Source organism: Bufo gargarizans, chromosome 1 (assembly GCF_014858855.1).
Source record: "Bufo gargarizans isolate SCDJY-AF-19 chromosome 1, ASM1485885v1, whole genome shotgun sequence".
Classification (NCBI taxonomy): domain Eukaryota; kingdom Metazoa; phylum Chordata; class Amphibia; order Anura; family Bufonidae; genus Bufo; species Bufo gargarizans.
The window spans coordinates 59,779,153-59,794,716 of NC_058080.1; the positions used below are offsets into that span (position 1 = coordinate 59,779,153).

Here is a 15,564-nt window from a genome sequence, read left to right on the forward strand (position 1 = left end):
ATGTGCCTTGGACTATCCTGGGAGGGAAAACTCCTCCCCAACCTTGCAGACTGGCTTTGGTGGTAACAACCATCCAGGACATTGGAAGGAAGGACCTTTCCAGAACTGGAACCAACAGCCACCAACATAGGGACGACCTCACCTGAGGAGAGAGGCGGATGGGACAGTCCAGACTCTCGGGCGATTCGTCACAGGAGGACAGGATCGCTCTCTGGAACGTGAGAGAGTGGAACTGGGCAAGGGGAATTGCCTCGAGACAGGTGACCATCTTCCCTAACGTTTTCATGCAGAGGTGAATGGATAGGAGCCTGCAGTTGAGAAGAAATCTCACTGAGCGGTGTAAAGCCAGGTGCTTGTCCGGGGGAAGGCAAACCTGTGCCACTTCCGTGTCCAGAAGCATGCCCAGAAACACAACTTGTCGGGTGGAGTCAGATGATTTCTGAAGATTGATCAGCCACCCGAAGCGTGCAAGGGTTTCCAGCGTGATTTTCACGCTGCTCAATGCTTGGGCGAAGGAGGGAGCCTTGATGAGTATGTCGTCCAGATAAGGCATAAAGGAAGATGCCTCTGGAACAGAGCAGGGCGAGAAGGGGGGGCCAGTATCTTTGTGAAGACCCAAGGTGCAGTCGCCAGTCCGAATAGAAGGGCGACAAATTGGTAATGACAGTCTCCAATTGCAAACCTCAGGAAGCGCTGACGGCTCCGCGCGATGGGGACGTGAAGATATGCATCCTGGATATCTACAGCCAAAAGGATTTCCCCCTGTTCCAGAGACGCAATTACGGAATGAAGGAATTCCATCCGAAACCGCTGGAGGCGGAGGAACCTGTTCAGCAGTTTGAGGTCCAGGATGGGGCACAAAGAGCCCTCCTTTTTGGGACCACAAAAAGGTTTGAGTAGAACCCCTTGAACCTCTCTGCTGGGGGAACAGGAGAGATGACTCCTCGGTCCAGGAGGGACTGAACGGCCTGGGAGAAGGCGGCCACCCACTCAGGGTCCCGTGGAGGACAGATTGGAAAAACCTGTCTGGGGGAGGGATGAGAACTCGATCGCGTACCCTGAGGGTAGAATTTTGAGTGCCCAAGCGTCGGAGACGTGAGGCTGCCAGACGTCCTGGAAGAGGAGGAGGCGGCCCACTACCCTGTTGGGTGGGGGCGCACCTTCAGGCTGAAGACTGCTTAGCCGCGGAAGGTCGAGCAGCCTGAGCTCTAGGACGCCAGGATGGCTGTGCCCGAAAGGATGGCTTCTTGCGCCGATCCTGGGAAGTAAAACTGCCCCCCCCCCCCTGCAGAAGAGCTCACCGCAGGGCAGGAACTAGCAAATCGATGAAAGGGCCTACCACGGGAGGAACCTGACCTGACGTGTGAAGCACGCTTCGCTCTAGGTTGTGGGAGATGGGTGCTCTTACCTCACGTGGCCTCGGAAATCATTTTGTCAAGCCGGGTCCCAAAGAGACAGGCCCCGGCGAAGGGAAGTTCGGTTAGGGAACGCTTGGAAGTCGCGTCTGCTGCTCACACCTTTAGCCAGAGCTCACGGCGTAAGGTGACTGCAAGCGTTGAAGAGCGCGCAATGAGGGCTCCTGCGTCCAAGGACGCCTCGCAGAGAAACTTCTCCGCCTGGGTGATCAGCTATGCCAAGGAACAGAGGTCCTGACCAGGGACTTCAGATACCAGGTCCTGGTCCAGCTGGTTGCCCCACTCAGAGATCGCCTTTGCCACCCACGCGGAGGCGAAAACGGGCCTAAGGGCTGACCCTGTAGCTGCAAAGAGGGATTTCGTCAAGGATTCCATCCGACGGTCTTCAGGTAGGATCCATCGGTTACAGGAATGGCCGTATTTTTGGCTAGCCGTGCCACTGGTGGGTCGACCTTAGGAGGGGATGCCCACGTGGACACACAATCCACTGGGAATGGATATAATACATCCAGCTTCTTAGGGGTGGAAAAGCGCATGTCTGGGTGATCCCAAGCTTTAAAAACCACTGCAGAAAAATAATTTGGGCGAGGAAACACCTTTGAGGCCTGTTTTGGACAGAAAAAAAAAAAAAAGATACTCCCTGTTGGTCAGTGGAGGGGGAAGGATCATCATCCTGCATCTAGAAGGTGTCACGGATGGCAGTAATGAGGCTATATACAGTGGAGGCCAACTTGGAAGGCTGCTCTGTATTCATGTCCAAATCAGAATTCTCTACCTCCCCCTCAGACGGCAGGTCCCGAGGGGAAGAAAAACCTGAGTGAGATCTTACAAGGGGTGGAGGGAGATGTGTCTGAGGAGGAAACATGTCCTGCTCTAGGAGGTTTTCCACCGCCTGAGAGAGGGTTCTGGCCCAATCCGGGAACTTAGATACCAGAGGGGAAGGCAGAAGTACGGGCTGAAGGGAGGGCCCCTGCCTGGATGCCTGACAAGCAGTGCAGACAGAATCTGGTTGCCCGCAAGGGAATTTCGCCTGACACATGGAGCAGGCATAATGGACAGCTATTGGCAGCTTCGGATGAGTACCCGTGGCATCAGACATGGTTAACCCAGGGGAAAAAAAATATAAAAAAATATCACACCTCGTGTCTGGAGAGGGTACGGTGACCTAAGGAGAGAGGGGACAAGAGTTCCTACCAGAGCCAGGAAAACGAGCGCTGCCGGAGGATGCCCACCTAGGAAGAGCTCCCTGTAGCGCTGTGGCGGGAAGAGAAGGTCCCGCGATAATCTGGCTCCACCTCAGGCCTTCTCACTGCTGCCTCAGCACGCGCACCCGTCCTGTAACCCCCGCAGCGCCGCCTGACATCATTCTCCACCGGAGATTGCGATGACACCCCGCCAGCTGGCTGCCCTCTGAAGGGCCGATGTGGTAAACGGGGGGATATCAGGGCGCCCAGAGACCCGACCAGAATGCCTCTCATAAAAACCACCCCCCGCCAGCCGAGTCACGCAGGAGACTTGAGGATAATTGGCCGGGAGCAGACATTACTTATCTGTCCTGCCATCTTCACCCTTCTCATGCTCCAGCAGGGTCACCTCTTCAGTTACTGGCACCGTAGTGGCAGAACACTGGAAGAGGGACTTGGATAGTTGATCCTTCCGCTAGCGGGATCCAGGGGAGCGAGGCTGCCCTGGTCTACCTTGTGGGGGAGGAGGCAGTGTGGCACCAGCATGCTGCCACTCAGGTCCCAAAGGATATTTTTTTTGTACAAACGTGGTAAAACATAAAAAACACTATATCAATTTGTATAATTGCAATTCTAACAACTTGCATAATAAAGTTTTAACACATCAATTAAACACTGCGAACCAGTCAGTCAAGTGCACCCCAGAAAAGAGCATAACACCCAAATAGAGTGCACCCCCAAGAAATAAACTCGACACCCAACCGCCAATCGAGTGCACCCCAGAAATGAGCTCGACACCCAACCGCCAGTCGAGTGCACCCCAGAAATGAGCTCGACACCCAACCGCCAGTCGAGTGCACCCCAGAAATGAGCTCGACACCCAACCGCCAGTCGAGTGCACCCCAGAAATGAGCTCGACACCCAACCGCCAGTCGAGTGCACCCCAGAAATGAGCTCGACACCCAACCGCCAGTCGAGTGCACCCCAGAACTGAGCTCGACACCCAACCGCCAGTCGAGTGCACCCCAGAAATGAGCTCGACACCCAACCGCCAGTCGAGTGCACCCCAGAAATGAGCTCGACACCCAACCGCCAGTCGAGTGCACCCCAGAAATGAGCTCGACACCCAACCGCCAGTCGAGTGCACCCCAGAAATGAGCTCGACACCCAACCGCCAGTCGAGTGCACCCCAGAAATGAGCTCGACACCCAACCGCCAGTCAAGGGCATCCCAGAAATCAGCTCGGCACCCAACCAGCAGTCAAGAGTACCCCAGAAATGAGCTTAACACCCAACCGCCAGTCAAGAGCACCCCAGACAGGAGCTCAACATCCAACCGCCAGTCAAAGACACCCCAGAAATGAGCTCAACATCCAACCACCAGTCAAGGGCACCCCAGAAATGAGCTCAACATCCAACCACCAGTCAAGGGCACCCCAGAAATGAGCTCAACACCCAACCGCCAGTCAAGAACACCCCAGAAAAGAATTTCATATTCAACCAATAGAGTGCACCCCAGAAATGAGCAACATCCAAACGCCAGTCCAGAGCACCCCAGAAATGAGCTTCACATCTCAGCAATGCTTAGAACTCCAGACCCTAGGAATTGACTATTACAGTTATTCTCCCATTTTGAAGACCCTCTCTCCTCACCGCCCACAACCAAGTATGAATCGTAAAAATTTTAACGGAGCCGCCTTAAGGCTGCGTCACATCTCATCCCATTTTCCCGCCTTCTCCCCCCAACCAATCAGAAGACAGTATAGAAGCTCGGCCCGCTGCAGCCAATAAGGATGATCGGTTTTAGACCCTGCAAAACCGCACCCGTCTCACTGCTAAAGGGAGGGAGGCGGTCTGGACGGCAGGGGGCGCTGCGGGTTGTCTCTGCTGATTGCTATGACACGCAGAAGTAAATAGAGGAAGGAGCCGCCCCGTACAGGAGGAGAGCGGTGTCCGGTGACAGCACACGGAGGAGGGGCCGGGGAGGCGTCCATGCGCAGAGCCTCATACAATCCCGTCTGAGGGGGGAGAGGCGCCGACATATTATTTGTCCTGAGAGGGAGGGGAGAGGCTGTAATAAACATCACACGGAGGGGCTTGCGCTTCTCCTCCAGGGACACGGAGCTCAGCCGCAGGGGACACTCGGGACGGTGAGTAGTTGCGTTATCGCAGGGCAGACTGACGAGGGCTGCGGCTTTGAATGGAGGCTGCTGCGCCTGAGATGCTGCTGGTGTGTGCGGCCAGACTGGGGGTCGCCGGGGCTTCCCGGTAGGGAAGTGTGGTCATGAGGCGGGGGCTGTGCTCTGCAGGGCCCAGGCATGTAGATGCAGGATGGCATGTGCAGGTCACTGAAGGGTGAGGGTGGCATAGGTGCCCTGTGCAGAGGTATGCCTGTTGCCATAGAGGGGTGTGTGAGCAATTCAGGGAGGTGGGTGCAGAGGGGCATACTAGGCTTATGGAGGGAGAAGACGGTGGCATGGAGAGGCTGAGCTGGAGGAGAAGGGGCTGCACAGAAAGATGGGTGGTATACTTAGGTTGCCTGGCGATGGGTGCAGGGTGGCGTGCAGGGGCTTCACTACTAGATGGGTGCAGGGTGGTATACTCAGGGTGCCTGGAGATGGGTGCAGGGGCTTCACTACTAGATGGGTACAGGGGCTGACCTGGTGGAGGGTGGTATGTAGGGGCAGCCATACTACATGGGTGCAGGGTGGCATAGTGAGGGTGGCTGGAGATGGATGCATGCAGGGGCTGCACTACTAGATGGGTGGTATACTTAGGGTGCCTGGTGCAGGGTGGTATACTCGGGGTGTAGGGTGGTATACTCAGGGTGCCTGGTGATGGCTACAGGGTGGCAGGGTGGTATACTCAGGGTGCCTGGAGATTGGTGCAGGGTGGCGTGCAGGGGCTTCACTACTAGATGGGTGCCAGGGGCATGTGGAGGGTGGCATGTAGGGGCAGCAATACTACATAGGTGCAGGGTGGCTGGAGATGGATGCATGCAGGGGCTGCACTACTAGATGGGTGCAGAGTAGTATACAAGTGCTGTCTTAGGAGATGGGTGCATGGTGGCTTGCAGGGGCTGCACTACGAGATGGACGTAGGTTGGCATGCATAGCCCGCCCTGGTAGATGGATGCATCTCTGCCCCCAGAGGGATGGTACAGGGCCGCATGCAGGGACTAACTTGATAAATGGATGCTCAGTAGACTAGAGGTGGTTTACTGAGCGATGCTCCATGGCAGGGGTACTCGGGTACTTTTTGTAAAGTCTCCACTCTTTGGCGTCTGTCTGTGGAAAGTCCGTCTGTGTAGAATCCGTGTTTGGGCCATGTGTCATCCATATTCCATAGACGCTGCTCGAGCATCTCCTAACAGTGGTGAATGAAAACTGACAGAACACGGGCGCCGTCAGTGGTTTTTCACAGGCCCATAGACCACACAGTACAATGTCTCCTTAAATTTCCCCTCTGGTGCGGCTTCCTTAAATACCCCCTTAAGTGGCTTCCATCCTGTATGATGCTTTCTTAAATGACCCCCACACATTGGCGCCCCCCCTCCCTCATAAAATATGCCCCCATAGATGGCTCCCGGCACAATTATGGCCCCTTTGGTGGCACCCACACAGTTATGCCCCTTAAGGTGGACTTACACCTACAGATTATCGGGAACGAACTTACCTGCAAACGCTAGTTCCTGACAATCTGTCTAAGGCCTCTTGCACACGAACGTAATTTTTTTTTCCCGTTTACGTTCTATATACGGTCCATATACGGAACCATTCATTTCAATGGATTTACGCCATCGTTTTATGGATTTATGCCTTCCGTTTTTCCGTTCGCTTCAAAGATAGAATATGTCCTATTGTCTGCATAACAGACAAGGATAGTACTGTTCTATCAGGGGCCAGCTGTTCCGTTCTGCAAAAAAACGAATGCACACGGACAGCATCCGTATCTTTTGCGGGTCGCAAAATACTGAAAAACCCATGCAGTCGTGTGCAAGAGGCGTAAAGGTGCTGCAGTAGCGACGGCTCGTCCTCATACTGTGGAGGTGATCGCTGCATGTAAATACAGAGCTTCACCTCCACTGAACTAGCAGCCGACTGTCAGGAAGGAACGTTCTTGTGGTTGCTCACATGTATATTGCTACTATATGTTCCATATGTTATAAATACAGCATTTAAGTTTTATTTTTGACCCTTGGGATTGGTTCAGTCTGACAGTGTGGCCCCCAACCAGACAAGGTTGAGCACCCCTGTCTTATAGGTACCCTGCAGAGTTGTGCCTCCAGGTTGAATACTCATCTATCCCACTGCTTTATAGTGGAATATCCCCAGTCCTATAAAACCAGTAGCTCAGAATGGTCTAAAATAACAGACCGAGGAATACTCCCAGTATGGATCCCCTGCTGGTTCCAGGGGGCAGATTCTTGGGTCCCCTTCCATTCCCTGCATCCTGTCGCCCAATGGGTGTCCGCTGCAGCCATTACGTATCTGTGTCGAAACATCATCACTGGAGACCAGGGTACAGAGAGCGGCAGCGGGGTTAGTAAGGGGAGTATTGTCTGAGCTAGATATCGTTAGGATGGGTCATCAGTATCAGATCGGTGGAGTCTGACTCCCCGCACACCCAACAATCAGCTGTTTGAATGGGTGTGCGCTTGTATGAGGGCCGTGTCCGCCTTGGTGTTTACCTGCCCGGCGTCTCCATTGTAGTGGCGGGTGCGGTGTAATCGCCACTGTTTGCCCTGCTGATCTGATATCGATGACCTATCCTAAGGTTAGGCTATCAATATCCATAGCCCAGACAACCCCTTCAAAGGGTTTAGCAAATCCCCTCCCCCGCCACCCCAACCACCACTTTACTGGACGTGTAAAGGGAACATTACTTACCCGATTCCTGGTGCCGGATCCCCCCAGGACTGCAGTGCTCCACTGGATTACCCCAATGTAAACATCTGGTTTAACATCGCCATAGCCAATCACTGGCCGCGGTGGTCACATGACGCAAGGTGATCTGATCACTGCTGCAGCCAGTGCACACCCTATTTAAAGGTCCCCACACACTGTTGTGTTGTCAGCCAAAACACTGTGTGTATGGGGCCCTCCCAACTCTCCCATGACAGATATTAGTTGTCACCCAGCTTTCCCAGAAATAGCCTTGTAGGATTTGTAAGGTGACATTTGCCCGGCCAGTTTAGCACAGCCGCACTAGGATAGAAGTAAATGGGGCCGTGGCCATTGCTTCTGATCCGGCAGGGACATCGCACTTTAGCGGACTTGTGCCACCCACCCGTGGCTCTGGGCTGTACATGTAAAGTGTCTCTTTCCCTTGGCAGACTTGTGTGACATGTGCAGGGTGTTTCGCGCTGCTGGTATAAATATAGGTGTGGTGTAACGTGTCTTACTGACCTGTAAGCAGCCATTAATAGCGTGCCAAGATATCCCGCAGCCACACAAAGTGTGAGCTCGTTCTGCTGTGCGAGTGTGGGTGAACCTGCCGGAGGAACGTGATTGACGCTCCCTACAGAAGTGACGTGGATCTGCGATTCATCTCTGCTGATTTCAGAGGGTGGCATACTCGGTGAATAAGTGATCGGCTTGTGTGGGAGGAGATGATGAGCAGAGGCTTCAGGAGACGCTGGAAGCGTTCACCGCTTAGATCCCTGAGAAATACGTAAAACGCTGCCATTACTGCCCCTAATCGTGGATGGGGTAAAAACTGCAATGACCCTTAGAAATAGGGGATCTTCTGTCCCTGAGGAACCCAGTCAGATAACATTCCATCAGTCAGGCTCTGTTCACATCTGTGTCGTGGGTTCTGTGTACTGGGGGACATGAGGTCCTGCGGAAACGTCCCTATTTTCCTGCTAGATTCGGCAGTGAAGTCTCTTAATGACAGTGTCTCTGTAGTACACGAGCTTGACGGTGTATATCACTTCTGTATAAGTGAAAAGTACTGTCGAGCATTTTGCTATAAAGTCAACTAAGGGCATGTTCACACATAGGAAATTTCACAACGCCTTCCGCACCGATTTTCTTGCCGTTTATATGGCCGTGGACTTGCAACCTGCATCCGGAAATGATGTGGATTATACAGGTTTCTTTTTCTCTTCCCTTTTCGTTCTGTATACTGTTGTAGTATATGGAAATTTAACAGAAAAACCTTGTACAGAGTAGCACCAGGGATGAGTGTCAGAAACCGCGGGGTCAGCTTTAGGGGGTAGGTTCACACATATTGTAAATTCTCAGTGGAAACAATCCACAGCACCTACAGTACAAGCAAAGTCTCATCCACCTGCAGCAGCATAAACTATCTTGCATGACAGTGGCTGCTGTGGATTTTGACCCATGGGTGCAGTAGGTAACGCGCTGAGATGCCCAGGGAATACCAGCCCATTTTGGGCAGTTTTTACAGTGGTAATTTTCGACAGCAAACTCTCCACTTGGGGACAGACCCCACGGAAACTTTGGCCTCATTTTTGATGCAAGGTTACCTATAGTGTATTAAAAAAAAAAAAAAATAATGCTTTTATCTTGGTCCTTGATGGGTGGTCCATTGGGGGGTTGTGAAATTTGTCCCCCCAGGGTCCCGACCAATGATCAGGCATATTATTGGGAACAAAGCGGATGCTCCCGATAACTGCCTGATTTACATGCTCTGTGGGAATACAGTGATCGCTTGTCCCCACAGGAGATGATTGTTCCTGCAGACCAGATTGTGTAGACCAGGGGATGCCCAACCTGCGGCCCTCCAGCTGTTGCAAAACTACAGCTCCCAGGATGCCTGGACAGCCTACAGTAGGACTTGGTGGGAGTTGGAGTTTATTTTTTTTATTTAATTTTTTACAACAGCGTGAGGTTTGCAGTGGTTTAGACAGAATTATCTGATGGACAGGAGGGATGCTTTATAGAGGTCCCCAATAATCTCCCTGATCATCGATCCGTGTAAAAGGGCCCTCAGTTTGTTTGGACATTGCATACTTTAATTGGGAACCCCACTAATCATAGATGGCCTATCCAAATGCAAATCATAACGAGAAATCGGATCTATTCATACAAAAAAAATCTTTTTAGGGTAAGGCCCAAGAGTGTGCTGCAAATGCGCCAAAATCGTGCGGCCATCGCCTACCGCAGATGAGTGTGGTCTGCCACATGTTTTGAAAGCTGCACATGCCAAGAAGAGTACATAACATGATGGTCACCTATAGGTTATTTGGTGGCAGGGTAGGAGAAGTGATTAACATAGAAACCATCAGACCAGCTTTTCATCCTTTTACACTATAGCCTGCCATACATAGAAGATTGATCTGCTGCATTGCGGCCGCTGAGTCGTCTGATCCCACCAGCAACAGGCCGACCTGGTCCTTAAAGGGAGTCTGTCAGCACATTTACCCCTTTTTAACAGTTCCCATAGCACTGTAGCCGCAACACAGATGATTAAAATGGTACCTCTTTGGCTCTTATCCCCGCCCAGCCTCTTCCTCTGCCCGCCCATCTGTTTTCTCTCCCCCTCAGCGAGATCCCGCGCCGGCGCAATAACTTCCTTGGCCGGGGCATGCGCACTGCGATGCCCATTGCTGGCACGGCATCGCAGTAGCTTATGCGCATGCCCCAACCAAGGAAGTCATCGCGCAGGCGCGGCATCTCGCTGAGGGGGAGAGAAAACAGATGGGCGGGCAGAGGAAGAGGCTGGGCGGGGATAAGAGCTGAAGAGGCAGAGCTGCCTGGGCTCCAACGCGGTGGACGCCGCCCTGGGCACTTGCGAGACCTCATTTACATACGCATCAAAGTTCGTTTTTGGCAGTTTTAAAAGTCCACAAAAGCATATAAAGGTACCGTTTTAATCATCTGTGTTGCGGCTACAGCGGTATGGGAACTGTTAAAAAGGGGTAAATGTGCTGACAGACTCCCTTTAACAAAATTTTCCGACCTAGCCTATCATATTTTCCACAGACTGGAGTCTGCCGTCGGCCATTCTGAACCATCGTTCACACAAATTTTTATCCAGTGATCATCGGCCAAAATTATCCATTTTAGACGACTTTATAGCAATCTTAGAGGGGTTGTCTCACTTCAGCAAGCAACATTTTCATGTAGAGAAAGTTAATACAAGGCACTTACTAATGTATTGTTGTTCTCCATATTGCCTCCTTTGCTGGCTGGATTCATTTTGCCATCACATTATACAGGGTGGGCCATTTATATGGATACACTTTAATAAAATGGGAATGGTTGGTGATATTAACTTCCTGTTTGTAGCACATTAGTATATGTGAGGAGGGAAACTTTTCAAGATGGGTGGTGACCATGGCGGCCATTTTGAAGTCGGCCATTTTGAATCCAACTTTTGTTTTTTCAATAGGAAGAGGGTCATGTGACACATTAAACTTATTGGGAATTACACAAGAAAAACTATGGTTTTAACGTAACTTTATTCTTTCATGAGTTATTTACAAGTTTCTGACCACTTATAAAATGTGTTCAATGTGATGTGTGGTGGTCGTGCTTGCACATTATAGGAACAAACGCCAGCCACTCTGGTGCTTTTTATTTTTTATTTTTTCTCTATAGAGTGCAAGTAAGGCTACTTTCACACTAGCGTTCGGGGCTCCGCTTGTGAGTTCCGTTTGAAGGCTCTCACAAGCGGCCCCGAACGCATCCGTACTGCCCTAATGCATTCTTAGTGGATGCGGATCCGCTCAGAATGCATCAGTCTGGCACCGTTCGGGTGTCAGCCTGGCCCCGCGGAGCCAAACTGATCCGTCCAGACTTACAATGTAAGTCAATGGGGACGGAGCCGTTTGAGGTTGACACAATATGGCTCAATTTCAAACTGATCCGTCCCCCATTGACTTTCAATGTAAAGTCTGGACGGATCCGTCTGACTAACTTTAACACTTAGAATTTTTTCTGAAATATAATGCAGACGGATCCGTTCTGAACAGATCCCATCGTCTGCGTTATAGGAGCGGATCCGTCTGTGCAGACACCAGACGGATCCGCTCCAAACGTAAGTGTGAAAGTAGCCTTAGGGTACTTTCCCACTAGCGTTATTCTTTTCCGGTATTGAGTTATGTCCTAGGGGCTCAATACTGGAAAAAAAAAACGCTTCAGTTTTATCCTAATGAATTCTGAATGGAAAGCAATCTGATTATGCATCAGGATGTCTTCCGTTCAGTCCCTCATACGGATTTCCGGATCCAGCAGGCAGTTCCGGCAATGGAACTGCCTGCCGGATCCTCACAGCTCAAGTGTGAAAGTACCCTATGGCCACCACTGATGGATTGCAGGGTGGTCTGTAACCATGGAAACGAGCCGTGTATAATGTGATGGAAAAAATGAATCCAGCCAGCAAAGGAAGCAATATGGACAATCTCAATACATTAGTAAGTGCCTCGTATTAACTTTCTCTACATGATAAATGCCATTTGTTGAAGTGAGACAAAAAGCAGGGAGGAAAAGCCGCACACTGCCTAACCTTGTTCCATGACGGACCGAACTTGGCAGTTAGGAAGTTGGAGACGAGAGAAAGGAGGTAATGCAGCCCCCCTCCCCCACGGCTTCATCATTACAATATGGGTTTGAGTGAAGAAAGCAAACGGGAATTAGGTTCTGTACCCTATAGTGAAGGGAAAGCGTATGAGGCGTATGGTATGGAATGTGGGAAAGGAGGGGGAGGAGAGGGAGGATGATGTGAGTGGGAGAACTGCGAAACTAACAAAAGCTGCCCGTCATAATACCGTGGTCAGATTCTCACTTGTACTGAGCGGGAGTACCTTTCCTGACAACCCTCTCTCTGATATCTCTTCACTCATGGTATTGGCTGGTACACGCTGTATTACGCTGCAGATTTTCGGCATGTGCGCATATACCCTCACACTAGCATTAGACGTCTCCGACAGGGACATGTCCGGATCCAGCATTGCTGGACGCTACCTGACGCCTGCCTCCCCCATTCACTATAATGGGCACCTGCGGTGTTACCCAACCCCCCCCCCCCCCCTGCCCACACAGCGATTTTCGTCCGGCCAATTCTCGGCCGGATCTGGATGTATGAGATCAGTACTAGCTACCCAATGGACAAGAGTGGCGCTGTTGCTGGGGGACAATAAAAAGAGTATTTCTTTTAGGACGTGTCCACATGGAACAGATAGGCTGCAGATTTGCGTGTAATAAAGTATCGGCAAAGTGGATCAGGTTGCAACATGTCCATTTCTGATGCATATTTCACCCATTGCAATTTGCTGCAGATTATTGGTCATTTTGCTGTGGAAATGCAGTAAAAATCCACAGCGGAAACTCGTCTCCTGTGTGGCCGTACCCTGGGTTATAAGAGTTATCAAAAGTGAAAAAAAATCATACGCCTTTCTGCTTTCTCCCGGTCCTTGGCCTGTAACCTCCCGGACAGGGTCACGTACTCTGCTGCAGCCAATGACTGGCCTCAGCGATAACATGTTCCCAGGTGGCACGTCACTGCTGAGGCCAGTGATTGTCTGCAGCGGCGGAGGTGGCCCTGTCTGGAAGTTTATAGGCCGGGGATTGGATGATTACTCAAAGGGGTGTGTGTGATGCTCAGTTTCTCCTGTAGTGGCCCTTCCTTTGGCTCCCCCCACAGATTACAGCTGATCAGTCTCGGCACACCCTGTAATCAGGTTATTTTCGAACCATTCTAACAAATAGGGATTGTCAAAAGCTGACAAAGCTGTGTGACTCGTATCTGTCTGTATGGGAACAGTGCGTACACCCCTGCTGGCTCTTCTCTGGGTTTGTAATGCTTTCATGGGTTGGAAAATTCCTCTGCTGTTGTTTTTTGTTAATTTAACTCACATTTGTCCTGAAAGTGTTTACACAGCAGTGTTAAGTGTGCGCTGCGGTATGTCATGTGTGCATCTGTCCGGGACCGTCACGGTGATCTGCCAGATCTTGTCACTTGCACTGTGCTGATTTGTTTCCATCCATAGCTTTGTGTAGGGGGTGTGTGTGTGTGTGTGTGTGTGTGTGTGTGTGTGTGTGTGTGTGTGTGTGTGTGTATATATATAGATAGATAGATAGATAGATATAGATATAATTTTCCAAGGCAGCACACAGATATCCGTGAAAAAAGGGTATTTTATTCACCCATGTGTAGACAGCAACGTTTCAGCTCTCTATGGAGCCTTTGTCAAGCCATAATACTCAGTGCAAATTCAAGTGCTTATAAAGCATGCATAATTAACAAAAAAATATATATTTTTCCAAAAAAGAGGCAGCACTCCAATGTAAAGGTGAAATTACCCGCTTTATTCCCCTCTGCAACGTTTCAACTGCTCATTGCAGTCTTTCTCAAGTGTGTATGTGTGTATGTGTGTGTGTGTGTGTGTGTATACACACACACACACACACACACACACACACACACACACACACACACACAGCCAGAGGGCTGCAGTAAACAATTATTTCAGTAATCGAGTATTCTATTGATTTATTTTTTACGATTAATCGAGTAATCTAATAAGAAAAAATGAATTAATAGACAGTTTTGCTTTATAAAAACTCATCAGAGCTCCTGCCATCAGTCCCCAATACTCTTCATTCCCCCCTGTGCGATCAGCCCAAGTGCTCCACTATCCCATCCAGTGCCTTCAGCTCCACTATCCCATCCAGTGCCTTCAGCTCCACTATCCCATCCAGTGCCTTCAGCTCCACTATCCCATTTGCCCCTCCATGCCATCGGTTGCCAGCTGTCCCCCTTCAGTGCCATGTCCCCAGCGCCAGTGGCAGCTGAAGACATCTGTGTCGGTCCCATGTTCATATGTGCCCGCATTGCTGAGAAATATGAGGTTTTATTATGTGCAAAAGAGCCTCTGGGAGCAACGGGGGCGTTACCATTACACCTAGAGGCTCAGCACATTGACAAGGCGCAGCAGTGAAAGTGTCAAGACCCAGTCTCTAACTGCATGCTGGGTTTTTCAGCAATTCAACATTTCTATCAATGACTGTACAGTATATGGAGGATTTTTACTTTTTACCACATACCTACCAATACAACATGGGCTATGGATTGTGCAGGCTTCACGTATTGTGCCATTTGTACATTTTACCTGTGAGTGATAATGCTGTAGTTAAACTGATCATAAGACACTTTGGGGGAGATTCATCAAGACCAGCGCTTTCTGTGCACGCCTCGTCATAAATTACGCGCAGCCTCTGGCAGTTTGTGCGCTTAAAGGGGTTCTCCAGGAATTATGAAAATGAAAATACTTTAAATATTTACTTCATTATAAATATATTCTGAAATACCTTTCTTTAGTTATAATGGCTCGTTTTGTCTGGGGAGCATTCATTAGGACGGCGGCCATTTTGTTTCTCCTATTAGTGCACACCAAACTAATTTTTTTTTTTTTTTTTGTGTCTTATCACACAGGAGGACAAGTTACTTCACAACACTAAGGTAAAGAGCTGCCTCATCCTCCTCTCTGCTTGTCGGGGATTATGATCCTGAATATAGATAAGATCTTTAGCTGAATCTCTGCTGAAATTGAGTTCATGAGCAGATGTGGCTAATAAGCAGCAGCACTTGTATGCAGTCTCCATCACCACAGCCTGTCCTGTCCATTCTTTCTGTACTTCATGTCTCCTCATGAACTCTATTCCCACAAAGATTCAGCTAAGTATCCTATTGAACTGTATTCAGGATCATAATCCCTGACAAGCAGAGAGGAGGATGAGGCAGCTCTGTGGCTAATTCTGGTGAAGTAACTTGTCCTGCTGTGTGATTAGGACAAGTTCTGTGTGTACTAATAGGGCAGCGGCCATTTTGTTTCTTCTAATCATTTCTCCCTAGACAAAACGAGCCATTATAACTAATGAAAGGTACTTGGGAATATATTTATAATAAAGTAATATTTACATTTTTTTATTTTCTTAATTCCCGGAGAACCCCTTTAAGCAGAAATCTATTTGACAGCTCAGAGCAGGTGTGTAT

At 50.1% G+C, this 15,564-nt stretch overlaps 1 protein-coding gene across 8 annotated transcripts in view; it reads left to right on the forward strand.

Annotated features, from left to right (window-relative positions):
- The first annotated feature begins 4,575 nt into the window (after positions 1-4,575).
- The window catches only part of ADD1 (adducin 1), a 116,768-nt gene continuing 105,779 nt past the window's right edge, over positions 4,576-15,564 (forward strand). For 2 of the 8 annotated variants that reach the window (XM_044295600.1, XM_044295607.1), the window contains exon 1: positions 4,579-4,748. The gene's annotated coding sequence lies outside the window, so the exon portion shown is untranslated. Of the gene's footprint in view, positions 4,749-15,564 lie in introns of all 8 variants that reach the window. The other 6 variants (XM_044295613.1, XM_044295646.1, XM_044295631.1 and 3 more) reach the window with 5 other exon arrangements.